Raw genomic sequence first — 14,901 nt, 5'->3', positions numbered from 1 at the left:
TGGCACTCTCAGCATCTGCATTCCTCAACTCAGCCCCACACCGAGCCTGGCACAAGATGGTTCCTGGCCAGGGCCCCACAGCACATCAGGGTGTTGGATGGGGATGCAGCAATGAGGGGTCCGTGGTTATGCAGCCCATTCCTACTGCAATGGAATAACCAAAGTGCTTGAAAACAAACGGCCTGTGGTTAGTTAAATGGAAAATACACGAGAACCTTCCCTTCCCCAGCACATGCACACACCAAACCCAGTCCCACAGCCGAGTGGCGCCTGTGCCCCACACTTTGGGCAGAGCAGGAGAGGGCCCGGCGCCTCCCCATCACCCACTCACGTGCATCTCCCAGGGACATGCATTAACAAAAATTCTTGCTATTTTATTCCAGCTAATAATCCCCATCACTTGCATCGTGGTGGACTCTGAAATTCCCTTCGGCACAACCTTGGTGCTGAGCAGCCATAGAAGCCTTGTCCTACATCAGTTCAACTGAGTGCAAACCTATATCTGTTTTGGAGAAAGCTGCTTTCCATAGTGGCTCAAGCTCACCCACAACAATAGGAGGGCTTCGTTCGCGTAACCTGTGCCACCAAGATGACAATTTTGTTTCCAGACTTACAAAAAACATTTAAATATTGCATCATATAAACAACCTGATTCTCAAGCATGAGCTCATTTATTTCATCCTAAACTAGATGTGCAGTGGAAGATGGCAACACAAAGGGACCACCAAACAAATGTTTTCTACAAGCAGAAAATTTATCTATGTTTCATTGAAATAAGCTGCTGTATCCCAGCAGTGAATGCTGCAAACTGACAATGATTTCCATGTTTCCCCAGCTTTCTGGGATGCATATGGAAATATGTTGTCATAAAACATAAGTAAAAACTTCAGACTAATTAAAGGGATTTTGTCTAGTTAAAATCATATCTTGTTATTTTGTTTTGTTTTTTAAAAAAGGTATCTCCTTGCCTGTGTGTTCTAAATAGCAGCATAGATTATTAAAACAGAAAGATGTTTTACAAAGCTAATTTACATGACGCCATTTATTGTCTTCTGTTGATTTTTGCATGTCTCCTAGCACAGTCTAGTCCGTCCCACCTTTCTTCACCAGCGCTTTCTAATCAATGGCATTTTCAGCCTCTCTCACCCAAAAGCAGGAGACAGGACGGTTCAGTGGTTAGGGCACCAGACAGAAATACAACTCCCCGCTGCCAACGTCCCGTGGGATCCCAGGAAAGGTGCTCACCTGCTTTTTGTCTCTGCTCCCTGACTGTAAAACGCCCCATTTTCCCAACTCACAGGGCTATCCTGAAGCACACAACATTTTATTGCAGCAGGGTAATGAGGCACAGACTTAGCTTGTGTATTCCTCTGTGCATGCCGCCAACGTTTATCAAAAAAGGCTACAAAATGCTTGATGGGAGCTGTATGTTGTAATTGTAGGTAGTAATGAAGCTGTAGGTGAGGCATATGACTTTGAAGAAAAGAGAGATATGAAAGTGTACAAGGGAGCTTCTGTCCCTGGGGTGGAATGTAAATCCTGACTTTCCAGGCAAACACCCAGCTCCGAAACTGGAGTAACTTTATTCAGGCATAAATACTCTGCTTTAAATAACATAGCAATACCTTATCTTCCTATCTTAGCTATAAAGGAACTCTATTTCTCAGCAGACTGCCACTGGCCTGAGTGATCATCTTGGAGCATGTGACTGCTGTGATTGGTATTAGCCAAAACAGATGGGGCACAGAATCAAGGGATGCTCAGTTTTCTCCAGTGAAATCCTTTTACTTTACAGACAGCCTGTCAGGGGGTGGCTGGAGCTGCAGAGATGAACATGTGGGAGCAGAAGAGGAAGGCAAAACCATCTTCCCCACCACATGCCGTAACAACGTCTTAGGGCAAGGTTATAACCTTGAAGACATGAAGCAGCCCTGAACCCTACCAAAAGTACGTCCCAACACAACTGATCCAGCACAAGGCAGGCTGCTATTTGCCACTTGAATCCCTCTGTCCTGCTGAGCAATGTAAATCCTTCCCCACACTGCTATGGGTGTGTATACTGCATGCCACTCCAAAATCCAGGGTCTGCCACCTTGTCAAAATGAAAAACTTGAGCATGTGAGGGAGCAGTTAATGCAGTAATTGCTACAGAGGAGCTTAAGAGCACTCCCTCCCCAGGGACCTGTCTGCCCCAGCCTGGGTCCCTCTCTGAGCTGCCTTGTGGGGCTCAGAGATCCCCAGCAAAACACACTTATCACCCTTTGCATTCCGAGAAATCAAGCAAAGGCTTCACCATCACTCTTGAGCAGACTCTGGAAAACACTTGATTTAATTCAAGCAGCTGGTCTCTTATTTCTGTACTGTAAAATGCTGCAGGCAGCTGAAGGGAAGGATATTGGCATAGACTTTTCCATAGCAAATAGATAAAACCCAGCTCCTATTTGTAACAGAACACACGAAAAAGCAACAAAATTATCTGTTTTCTCCCAGATATACAGGATAATAGCAATAATCTATCATTCAATTACTAGTAAGCTTTCATAACTATAAAAATACACACCACTGTACGCAGACTGGTAACTAATATCTACAATTACTGGGGAAAGCTCAGTTTGCCCTAAAACAGTAGTTGACTGTAATTACTCATATTAACCTAACTGAAGCTCATCACGCCCCTGACTAAGTGGGAATCAGCAGCATTTTCATGAAGATACCTCTGAACACATTGGTGCGCACAGAGTAGTTAGTTGCCTTTGGGGAATGTGAGCACCAAGAACTAATCCATTTAATCAGTACCCAGATGACAGTGGCCGGTTCTCAGGGTCAACCCATCCTTTGTCACCCTGTGCAACGTCACCCTGCAGCGACGGAAGCCCGGCCAGCCGCATCTGCAGAACCCGTGTTTGTGCATCAGCATTCTCAGAGTTGGGCTCAGCCCCGGGAAAGTCTCAGTCAGTAGGTGAAGGTCCTATGGATAACATGGGGCGTCAGCAAAGTGGACACATACCAATATTTCTTCAAAGCAGGAGGCAAATAATTAAGAGCCTGTAAATGCTTTAAGACTAATTTCTGATATGAGCTACTGATTTAAACCACACGCACTTATTTAACAGGAGGTTACAGCACATACTTGACTTTAGCCATGTACCCTACATATATGTTTCTTTTCTGATTCAGGCTTATAAGTAGTCCAGACCTGGAATTATTTTTTTCACTGAAGCTTCATGGAATATTAAGAGTTACAAAGAAAATTAGAAAGGAAAGTTTTATTAAATGCAAATAATTCTTTTCTTCTTGCCAGCTGTCTACAGGCATTTAAGGCAGAGATGGGTTGGGGAAGCAAGAAGTGAAGCTGTTCTCAGATCTGCAGCTGAGCCATGAGAGCATGTTGAACACCAACAAGTGACACAAGCAGCACAGCCACGATAGTTTCTGGAAGCCTTTGTACATGAGATTTTAAATGAAGCACTCAGTTTCTGAAATGGCTACTGGAAAAAAAAAAATGCTATGGAATCAGAATAACTTCATTATTTGGACAGAAACCCTACTAGAAATACAGAAATAAAGAGCAAACAAAGCATGTTACTGGAAGGGCCAGTGTGATTTTGAGGGTAACTCAAATGGCCATTTCGAAGCTCAGAGGTACACACCATCGCACATTCATCTGCCCCAGCTCCCGACCAAGAATCTCCCCAACCTTCCTCTGTCTCCCCATCTTATGCGTCTATAACCATCATTTCGGCATGTATCACTCACAGTATTATTACTAGTCATAATATTATCCAGCTGTTTGTTGTTTAAAAAGACAACTATAATATTTAACTTGGTGAACGTTTTGCTGTAACAAGACTTTAGCAGATGTTCTGCCCCCTGATTAAGCATGCCACAAAAGCATGTTTTATAATGACAAATACAAAGCAAGATGAAAGTCATGGAAATGCCTCTGTGTTCTTTTCTTAATGCAGCTGTATTTGAGATGGTTTTTGCGTCTGTCAAGCATAAATCAAACGTGGAAAAATGATCCTCAGAACAAGCCCATTCCTTGATAGTCAGTGTTTTCTGTCACAAACAATAGTCCGTGTCAAGAATTACTCCTCATTATAAACTTCCACCTCCCACAGTCACAAGGAGGTTAAGTTAAATGTTACTAAAGCATTTCCAGCCCTGGACTGGAAAGTGCTGAGAGTTTCAAGGTTTGACTACATTTACTGATCAGCACTATAAAAGCTAAGTAACGAGCACTGCTTAAGTGGGATGTACGTCAGCTGTAATTCCTAATTTCTGTTCCCAGCACTGCCACAAAATACATGAGTGACTGTAGTCAGATCTCTGACCTGGGCATGAGGCTTTTTTCATGCTTTTTAGGACATCAATTAATTAATAGTTGAGATGCTCAGATGAAACTTCCTCATCGGTAAATACAAATATTTATTCTGTTTAAATATCTGGGGCATCACTGGGGCACCGGCAAGCAGGATATCATAGAACTGACAAATAGGCTGAAGCAATAAAAAGTGTTACTGTGTAAGCAAAAAATACAGCAGTACCAGGAGAAAGAGTACCCAGGGTTTTTTTCTGACCTTTCCCAAGCAAAGCACTATGTGTGGCGAGCCCTCCGCTGTGTGTTACCTATATCCTGTATGAATGAAGTCTTTACTTGTGTGATTGTTCAAAGCCAATATGTCCGTTTCTATAGAAGCACCCACAGGATCACCGAAAACCATATATTCAGCTCTTGTTAATGTCAGCAATGACGTACCAGAGCAAGTACTTGTTTGTCCTGAAGAAATACAGGACTTCCACCGCTCGAGCGCGAGCCGGCTGCCGAACGCCTGTTCAGAAAAAAGAAAAAGAGAAAAAAGTTGTTGACATGAGAGGAAAAACCAGGTTTCCTGTTTGAACTCTGACAGGTACTGGAAGATATGAGTAACATCAAATCTTGGTCTGCTCTAAAGGCAGTCTGTGGTCAGGGGGTTCTCACATTTGTTTGTGTGGAACAGCTTTGAATTGTTTGCAGATACCGCGCAGAAGAAACTCAGAGATCCTTATCGGGGCGCAGGGCCTGTTATGAAATATATGCACTTGTGAACAGGTTACAGGAGATCAAAACTGCTCCAGATGATATGCCTCACATGCTGTAAAATGTGGTAGATGCTCCCGAGATACCTCTGAAAATATCACATGTCGCAGCGTTGTCGAGTACAGGCAGTGGCCACCTTTATTTCCATTTCTCTCTGCATATCAGGCGAAAGGAGTTTGGGGGATTTTTTTCCAGATCATTCTTCTTTTTTGTGTGTGTGAGTGTCTGTCTGACTGTTCAAATGAAAACTTTCCTTCGTTATGATTCTCACTAACAGAACTACCCAAACAATTGAAAAACAACAACAACAACAAACCTAGATGCTGGAGAAAATGGCTTAAAACATCCTGGTTTTGCTCCGGCTGTGTGCCATGCTCTTCCCTTTGAGTGGTATCACAGGGGCACACGCGACAATGCCAGTGTTGCCACTTGCCAGCTCCTCTGAGCTGCAAAACCCAATGAGGAACCTGCAGCAAGGAGAGCCAGGAGGGATTGATTCTGCACGAGTGGCACAGACTATCCTGCAAGAGAAAGGAAAGCAAGTGGGTTTGGTGGGAACACTGCAGACAGAGACCTCTTCAGACCCCGATGCCCAGCCCAGCTCTAAGAGGTGCTGGCAAGAATTGTACCATTAGTAAGAGACTTCCCAAAGTTCTCCGCCAAATTGATCAAACCAAATTGCAGCTGAAAGCCTGCCTGCTTCTCTCACACCAGCCAACGGCACGCTGCTGTCTCCTGGCTCACAGGTCAACCCCACAAACTTCACATACTTTCGGATGAAGTCTAACCAGTGTCCATACATCAAATCGTCCTCAGACCAGCAGCTTGCCCTCCAGCCCAGCTCTCCAGGTGTGAAGAGCTCGAAGGACCCTGCTCAGTCTCTTCCTTTCCACAAACAGATCTCCAACTCCAGCATCCCCATCTGCTCTCATATACTTGCCATGCCTTCTCCTTTCCACCACCCCTAATGTCACATCACAGTGCCTTTGTATACACAAAACTAAGCCACAGTTTTTCTTACACTCTAATGCAAAACATTTTGAAAAAACTCTATTAAAAGGCCTCCCAGATCCCTGCTAAACCAAAGTCATCTCAGGGGTACCCCTAGTTCATAGCTCCATGTTACGATTTGATAAGTAAATAACTTAAAGCTGCTTCAGCTCATTCATTGAGGCAAAACTCTCCCCAAAACTGTGGATCCCAAATTCATATCATCAGTTCTCATAGCCCAAACATGAGCACTTTCCATCAAAATGTGATGAAGGGAACATGGTCCTCCAGAAGGAATGCTGTCCTTGGAGAACATCGACACTTTGATCCATTACCGTGAAATCCCCACATCAAGACGCTATGAGGAGAGTATTTGAACTTCTCTCATGGGCTGTGCCCTGTGCAGCAATGGGGTCCCCAGCTGATGTGGGACAGTGCTCAACACCACACAAGGTCAGGCCTTCAAAACCGTTGATTTTAGGGCTACCTGCACATGGCTAACCTTGAAAACACAGCTGAGGAGACGGTGGCTGCGAGCTCCTCTCAAAAACCTGTTTCACCTCCTTACAGGCTGCAGACCCAAGCACAGGAATGGGTCACAGCTGCAGAGACTCACCAAAGACAGTGCTGTGTGGATCTGATTCTGCCCACTCTCATGGATTTATCATCTTGGTTTCTCCAGCTGCCATGACTGAGCCTCTTCTATGGTTAATGCTCACAGAAAGCAAGTTTTCATTTTGCAGGCTGTAATACACATGAAAGTAAAGTGAAAATTAAAACCATTCTATCAAGGAACAGAACAATTCCCTGCAACAGGCCAACCAGTTGCAGCTAAATAACAGCTGGGATTTCAGAGCTGGGTTAGTCATGAGTTCGTTTAGCTTGCAAACACCTTTTTTTACCTACTAGTAGTAACTAGCAAGTTTAAAGCAGAAAAAAAGCTGCAGGTTCCTTAGACACCTGATGCACAGCTCAACCCCTCAGAGCTCCCGGCTGGAGGAACACTGAAACTCAGCAAATAATTATTCCCCTAAAATACTGGGTATTGTGTTTACCTTCTTTTCTGAGCTAGAACCCTTTCAGATAAATTCATTATTTTCTATAATAATTTTTGTGAATTTAGTGAAGTTTTTTTCCCTCACAAGATGGGATGGATTTTGACAGCTGGATTTTAACTTGTCCTTCTGGTGCAGCTGACAAATGCAAGACAAACAATATGTTCCCAGTGGCCTGATACTGAAATTCCCCTGAAATCTCTGGAACCTAAGAGAGTGATTAACTTAATACCTGTGGCTTAAGAGCTTTCCTGAGTCAGGGCTATAAATCACGGGAGAAAGCTGGAGGAATCCTGCTGTCGTTAAAAACATTGCCCAGTCACTTATTTAAGGATATCAGCATTAAGACAATAAAATTTTGTAAGAATTCATTCCAATGCCATTAGAAATGGATTTATATAATTAAAAAGTGCATAAGATAAAACCCAACAGTATCTAGAACAACAAAACCCAGTAGATTCTTAACTAGTTATAATATCAATTTAATCCAGTATTACATGACACAGCAGTGAAAAATATGAGAACATTGATTGTTCATATACAGCACTATAGCATCAAATTTATAGGAGTGAAGGGTTTGTTTTAACTGAATACTAATCTACAGCCAGGTTTTGAATAATTTTCAAAGCGGAACTGCTTAAAACAACGCACTACAGATCATTGTTCCTTTAAGTCTTTAAGTGCTGCTGTGAATTGTTACATTTAAGTGCTGTTCCCATTGATTCAGTCTTGCTTTAGCAAATAATGAGGCCAGGTATGCTCATACTCTTCGTAGATTTTGAATATTAATGGCCAATCAGGAAGATAATCAAATTTAACCAAGAGATAAAGCCAGATTAATTCAATTATTAAATATTATTTCTAATCATGATGTTAATTTGGTACCATTTTATTACGGAATTTTCCCTTTTTATCGAACTCTTAGTGACTAAGTGTTGCTACCAAATGTTTTGATTTTTATTTGAATAAAATAATTACAAGGAATAGTCCTCTTAGTAATATTATCCTTTTCTTTTCAGCTTCTCTGTTTAGTCAGGGGTTTGAAACTGTTAATAAGATGCAATAGGGCTCTGTGTGCTCTGGGCAGAATCTTCGTTTATTTTATCCAGACTCTCCTGGTAACAAACACACGATCCAGTCCCGCTCTGTGAATCCAACCATATCGTTCATAAATTCCAGCCATCAGGTGCCACACACTGTGTGTGACTCCAGCTCTGAATCTATCAGCAATATTACCTAATTTTATGTTATCAAACAGAACACGCAGAGGCTGAGAATCAAAATAGTGTGTTGGCTAATTAAGAGAAAAAGAACCATTTTTAATAAAGCAACTAATTTTCAAAGTGTCTAAATATTTGTCTTTTTTCTATTTTTTTTTTCAATTCTATACTTTCAGAATATCTAACCACAAGCATTTGAGCAAACTAGAGAAAAGAAACTGTTGGTAATTTTCTGTAACTTTCAAAAGGCAGCAGGATATACATGCCGTTTTATGTTTCTATCTATAGAGACCTGCAGGCAAACGTACAGTGGAACAAAGATAGACATCTAGATATATTTGTACCTGCTGTTCATGTGCCTATATGGAGATAGATTCTTAATTAGATAAGTAAACAATGGAAACTTTCAAAATTCATAGTTTGAGTGTGCCGAACTCTGTATTTCTCTCTCATATTTAATAATATTTTTCGATGTTTTCTGCAAGTTACAGCTGATCACAACAGGTGTGGTACCACAGCTTTGGGCTTCTTGACTTTGACCAAAGCACAGCCCAACATGTAAAAGTGAAATAACTATCTTTATTCAAATGCTTCTGTGGCATTTAGCACGATTTATTTTCTCTTTTAGCAGAACAATAATTTCTGAACTACTGAGTGAGGCAATTACTACATGGAAGATCTTAAGCAGAACTAAAGTAGCAAGGTAAAATTTGGGAAATACAGGTTTATAGTTGTTGTAAAGGTCTGTATGGTCCCCCTATATGGGACCTTCAGTCACGGATGGAGCTCCCCAAGCAGCCCTGGTTTCCCTTGTCCGTTCTCCCCCTCTTGCTGCTGTCAGGTGAACATTCAGTGAAGTCAGAATAATTCTCCAATTAATTCTAGATGGGAAGAGTCAAATATTTGCAAACTGGAGAAAGCAGACACGTACCAGATTACAAAACAAACACACCCAGGCTTATTTTATTTTTCTTTTTTAATTCTCCCTGTCTTTTATCACCACACAGCTGCTGTGATCTGGCCCCAGGCTTGTTGCCAACAGCCAGCAATAGCCATTGCTGCTGCAAGAGGCTTTGATACTGGATTCGGCTTGGACACCCCAAAAGCAGCAGCCACAGGGGGTTAGATGTTATTACCCAACGTTTGGCTGCAGGTTGTCCCCCATAGGCTTCCCGTTTCACTGCTCGGTCCCCACAGCTCTGGGGACTGTGGCCAAAGGCACGTGAGGTTTCTATCAAATCCCGGAACTCGGGTAAATCCTGCAGAGATGATGTTCCTCTAACAGAGCTAATGCCTCAGTTTATAAAAAAAACTAAGCACCCATTTTGGGGAAAAAGACAGCATCATCAGCTAGTAGGAGTCAGTAAAGTTCTGGTGAGTTCTGTGGGACATGAAAACTCACGCAAGGTTTATTTCAGACCATAGGACCCAAATTCAGAAGCCCATGAGATCCACACACCGATTTCCCAGCATTGTTGGAAGAGCCATTCAAAATGCCTGCAGAAAGCAATTACTTCTAGCAAACTGGAAAGCAATTTGCTTATTTTTATTAAGCTCTCTTTTCCTCTAGACTGACTAGGCTTTAAGGAAGCAAAGTTATAAAACAGAAATATTCAAGAGAACATTCATTAATTTGTAATAGCTACAACATCGTCAACATTGTGTGTTTCAAAACCTCATCTCTCAGGGAATCATGTTAAATATTCATCCTGATACTTAAGCAATTCCAAAGAAGATAGATATTTCTTTGCAACAGAGCTTTAAAAATTAATGAAGTGAAATAAATAAATGGAATAAAATCCAAGTGGTGACTAACTTTGCTTTCTTAAAGAAATCTGGTGGCTTCAAGAGCCTTCTCCTTTCCACATGGTCAATAGAGTTCAGTTTTAACTATGGCTGATGGTTTCTCAGTCTTTGTAGCAACGAATTAAAAAGCACAACTTAGATAATACAGCTTTGTCTATATAACCAAAATGTGAACCAGACATCATTTAATAGCCTGAAGACTTTTTCAAATTTATCACTCCATTCTCCAGTGAACTTGCCCCAGGTGCCCAGGTAGAGGAAAGGCTGGATGGCAGTGGGTTTGGGGAAAGGGGGAGAAATTCCTGGAGACACCAAAAAAGGGCATGTGGTCTAAAACACTGTGGAATCAGCAACCTACCAGTGGGTCTATATATATAAAAAATAGGGGAAAAAAACATCTAGTCATAAGCAAAGTCCAATGAGAATGCTAAAATGCCAGCCAGGACTCCGGTACAATGAGATTATTCTGGTACAGAGAGTTTATAACCTGCTTAACAAAGTCTTCCTGAAGGTTTGGAGCAGCGCTCTGAAACCTCAGTACTTCTTGGACATCTAAAATAGCCCCCGAGTGCAAGACAAAAATCTAACACACAACTAAATACAGAAGTAATGAGGTCAGATCCTTTAATATAACATATAGCTGCGTTTCATCTTATGTGAAATACAAATTCTGAGTGTTCACTAGAAGTGAAAGTTGGCATTCAGATGAGGCCAGTTCAGTATCTCCTGTTTATGTCTTTCTTCAGACTTCACAAAAGCTCTAAAAACTGCACAGCTTTTGTGACAATCCCTTGCTATATTTTATTCCAGGGTAAAGAAACATTATAAAGCATAAGGAGAAAAATAAAGCAAAAAGGATTTAAAAAAAACTCCCTAAAAGCAAAAGTTTACTCTTAATTTGCAAACGTGACTTTTCAGTTGATGAATTTCTCATTCCTGACGAATGTTTCTGCAGTTTTCACTTTCAGGGTCTGTGTTGTCTAAATATTTTATTTTTTGCCACAACAGAGCCTGTTCATAACCCCCTGATGTGTTCCTGGGGCTCCTACTGATGCCATTTCAGGGTTCTCTATAACAATATATTTGTTGTTTACTTTATCAAATTCAGTTTTATCCAGCCTACTGTGTGGCTGGTAAACTTGGAAGCACCACATGAAATCCAATGGTAGGAAATCACCATGGGATTTTACCTCCAAATTTCAACACTGACCCCTCAGTAGCTGGAAATCCAGGCTAAAAGCAATAATTCTGTTCCTGCAATACAACAGAAGTGTGTAAGTGGTTGTAAGCAGCACTATTTTTAGCCAGTGCAAAACTTCCACTTCCCAAAACCGAAAAACAAAACAGCTGTTTCAGCTTTCTGGTGATGATCCAGCTCCCAGCCATACTTCTTTCTTGGGTCATCTGGACTGAACCGAGTGCCCAAACCCAAATCAAGCTGCTGTCTACAGTACAGGATTTCTCAGATGTGTTGTGCAAACACATATGCACATTGTGAAAAGAAAAAAAAAAAAAAGGAAAAAATAAAATAAAAAAATAAATAATCAATACTACTCTGAATGCAAACTTTCCTAAACCCTTTGATGACAGCAATAGAAAGTGTGACTACAAGTGCTGATGTGATGCTGCTTACTCGCATTTCTCATTATTGTAACAATAGTCTACAGGCTCTAGAAACCAAACAGCACCCAGAGACTAATTCTCCTCTGGTTGCTACCCTGCTGCTGATAAAACATCGCGGCATAGACAAATTCTGCCCGCTGACTTTTACATAGACATATATACACATGCAGGCCCACAATAGGCACCCACAGCACCACTTTTAACAGCAATTAGCAGGATGGCACAGGAGGCAGAAGATTTGAAGAAAATCATAGAATAATTTTGGTTGGAAGAGACCTTTAAGATCATCAAGTCCAGCCATAACCTAACTCTAACACTAAACCATACCCCTAAGAAGCTCATACAGATGTCTTCTAAACCCCTCCAGGGATGGTGACTCCACCACTGCCCTGGGCAGCCTATTCCAATGCTTCACAACCCTTTCTAGGAAGAAATTTTTCCTAATATCCAATCTGAACCTTCCCTGGTGCAACTTGAGGCCATTTCATCTCACCCTGTCACTTGCTACTCAGCAGAAGAGACCAACACCCTCCATGCTACACCCAACCATCAACATCACTACACGTTTATTTGAATGGCAGCAAAACTCACAAGTGAAGAGGAGAATGGGAAAGAAGCTGCATGGTTTTGGATCACACAGAGCCCACAGCTGATGGAGCCCCACAGCTCCCACACCACAGACAGACAGGCAGTTCCCCCCACGGCACTGGTGATGTGCTCACTACTCAGACAAAAAGTAAATTTTCAAAACAAACCCTAAAATGTGGGAAGGCTGGCACACAACAACTGGAGTTTCAGAAAGCTAAGCAGCTTGATTTTATTTTTCTATAATTTGTTTTTATTTCTGTTTTGTTTTTATCCTGTTCCACCTCCTCTCTCTCTCTCTTTCGAGTCTGGTGTGATCATTATTACTTAACTGGAAAGGGCTTTTTCTAAACATTTCCAAGTAGACTTTGGTAGGATATCTTTCCACAGCCCTCAAGATTTCTACAGAACTGTATTTTCCTCTCCTATCTTGACAATCTTTTTGCTTCAAAAGTGTATTTTTTCTTTCTCCGCTCTTTTTTTTTTTTTTAACGGTCCACCGCATGGCCATGAGCTGCCAGTCAGAGAGTTTCCATTGACCTCACTGAGCTTCGGGTTCGCACTTTACATTCAAAAGCTTTCTACCCCTTCTCATCTTCAGATCCCTTTACCGCAATGCTTCCTACCCACACAGAAGCTAGTTTCTTATGGGCTGGAAATCTGACGAGGCTGTGGCTCTCAGGTTGTTTCCAGTTCCCAAAGAATGCAATGGTTTTGCCCTCAGGGGCTTTCAGTAGCTCCCATTCTGAACTGGCAACAAACACCATTTTTCAGGCACAAAAGAGCCTCAGATTTGGTCAGATTTAGATAAAGCGGTGGGGGGGTACTTGGCCACTTTTAGCTCGATCGACTTCACAAGGTTTGAGTGATTCTTCAGCATGTGTGACCACCCATTCCCAGGTATGGGTGTCCAGCCATACCCAGAGGGTGAACAACAGCTCATTAACAATCTGATTCATCAAATTTCTGCAGGAAACTGTCTCAGATCCAATTCTGCTCCGTGTTTCCCTAAAATCAGGGATGATAAAATAAAAAAGGCACGTTTAGATTTTCAGATGATGTTAATGTGGAAGCCATTGCAAACATGTCACAGAACAGAAGTTCAATGTGATCTTTACAATAGAAATAAAAATAGATGAAGTTCAATATGGACAAGTATCAGAAATGGAAGGAGTAATAGGTACCTGCAGATGTACCTTCTGAAAGAGTTATAGCAAATACAAGTCGATAATTGCTGGTTGTTTCCAAAAGGAGTGAATATACAGTATCTCTGAAGGATACACAATAAAATGCATCAGCTATGTTCAGTACCAGTGTGGTCTCAGCTGTACTACCAACCCACTTCAGGGCTTCTACTTCCAGAAAGATATGGAGCAGCTGGAGAGAGTGCAAAAGCCAAAGAGAGGAATGATCAGACAACCTGAAAATACGGCACATAGGAGAGGACTGAGAAAATTGAGATCTCTGAGCTCAGTGCTGAGCTCAGCTCAATGTTGAGCCCCTGCTCACCAGCGAGGGAACATGTTCACAGACGTAAAAGGCATCCAAACAAGAGAACAGTGTATTGGGCACAGCCACAGATGAAACAACGAGAAAGACAGACAAACTTTAGCAAGACAGACAGAGTTTAGACTTGAACAAAACCCTTTAGTGAGAGAGCAGCACTGGAACAAGTTGACTGAAGAAGCTGTAGAGCTCCCATCACGGGAAGCCTTCAAGAACAGATTAAAAAGTTTTTCACTAGAACGACAAAGGTAGTTTTTCCTGTCATGGTTAAGAGGATGGGTCAGAAAACTTGAGAAATCCTTTCCTTGCTTATTAAACAGATAGTTATGGTTAGGTTCTCCAGGAAGATCAAAGCAAACACTTAACCAAGCGCGATGCAACTGCAGATTCATGAATGTTGTAATAACACAATTTTCTGGATTTTTAAACCCTCAACAATAGTTAGTGGCCAGCCTTGCCCAGAAGGTCCAAAGAGATGACGCAATTCCACTCTGCTGACAGAGATGTATGGTGGGAACAGGGAAGAGTCTACCTTGATTGCCTTTTTGCTTCAAGACCCACAGAGTTCTCCAGGAACTGGCTCGGCTTGAGCGACAAGAATGGAGCTCCAGTGACAAAGCTCTTCCGCAGAACGATCTCCATGGCATGCTTGGGCTCATATTTTCTTTCTTAGATGTTGTCTAAAAACAACAACAAAAAGCAGTATTGACAGATTGCTCAGATCTTATGTCATGCTGTTTTCATTCTGACACGCCATTTGGCTGTCGCTCACCCTCTCCCACCACCTTCAAAGTTCTTCCATCAGTGTAACATCTGAGTATCAACAAGAACATTAAGATTTTGTCCATTATAGAGAGATCATTTCTGATATCAGCCTTTTTCCAAGCACTAATAGAAAAAGAAAAAAAATTAAGTAGCAAAAAGATGAGTTACAATAACTGCCAAAGAGGCAGCAGAATTGCGTGTTCTTTGAGCAAAGCAGCTGCTGTCCCAGGAGCTCCTGCCTTCCACCCATATCCTTTGCTTATTCTTCTCA

At 41.8% G+C, this 14,901-nt stretch overlaps 1 long non-coding RNA gene across 2 annotated transcripts in view; it reads right to left on the bottom strand.

Annotated features, from left to right (window-relative positions):
- Nucleotides 1–1,416: 1,416 nt before the first annotated feature.
- LOC110359602 (uncharacterized) overlaps nt 1,417–14,901 on the bottom strand; it is a 31,186-nt gene continuing 17,701 nt past the window's right edge. Inside the window, exons 3-7 of one of the 2 annotated variants that reach the window (XR_002414897.2) lie at nt 14,398–14,545; nt 6,687–6,814; nt 5,397–5,601; nt 4,760–4,832; nt 1,417–2,968 (exon numbers count right to left, since the gene is read on the bottom strand). This is a non-coding gene — a long non-coding RNA (uncharacterized LOC110359602). Of the gene's footprint in view, nt 2,969–3,252; nt 3,489–4,759; nt 4,833–5,396; nt 5,602–6,686; nt 6,815–14,397; nt 14,546–14,901 lie in introns of those variants that run through there. The other variant, XR_002414899.2, reaches the window with a different exon arrangement.

This window comes from Columba livia, chromosome 14 (genome assembly GCF_036013475.1).
Source record: "Columba livia isolate bColLiv1 breed racing homer chromosome 14, bColLiv1.pat.W.v2, whole genome shotgun sequence".
Taxonomy (NCBI): domain Eukaryota; kingdom Metazoa; phylum Chordata; class Aves; order Columbiformes; family Columbidae; genus Columba; species Columba livia.
This window is presented reverse-complemented; position numbering and strand designations above follow the sequence as displayed.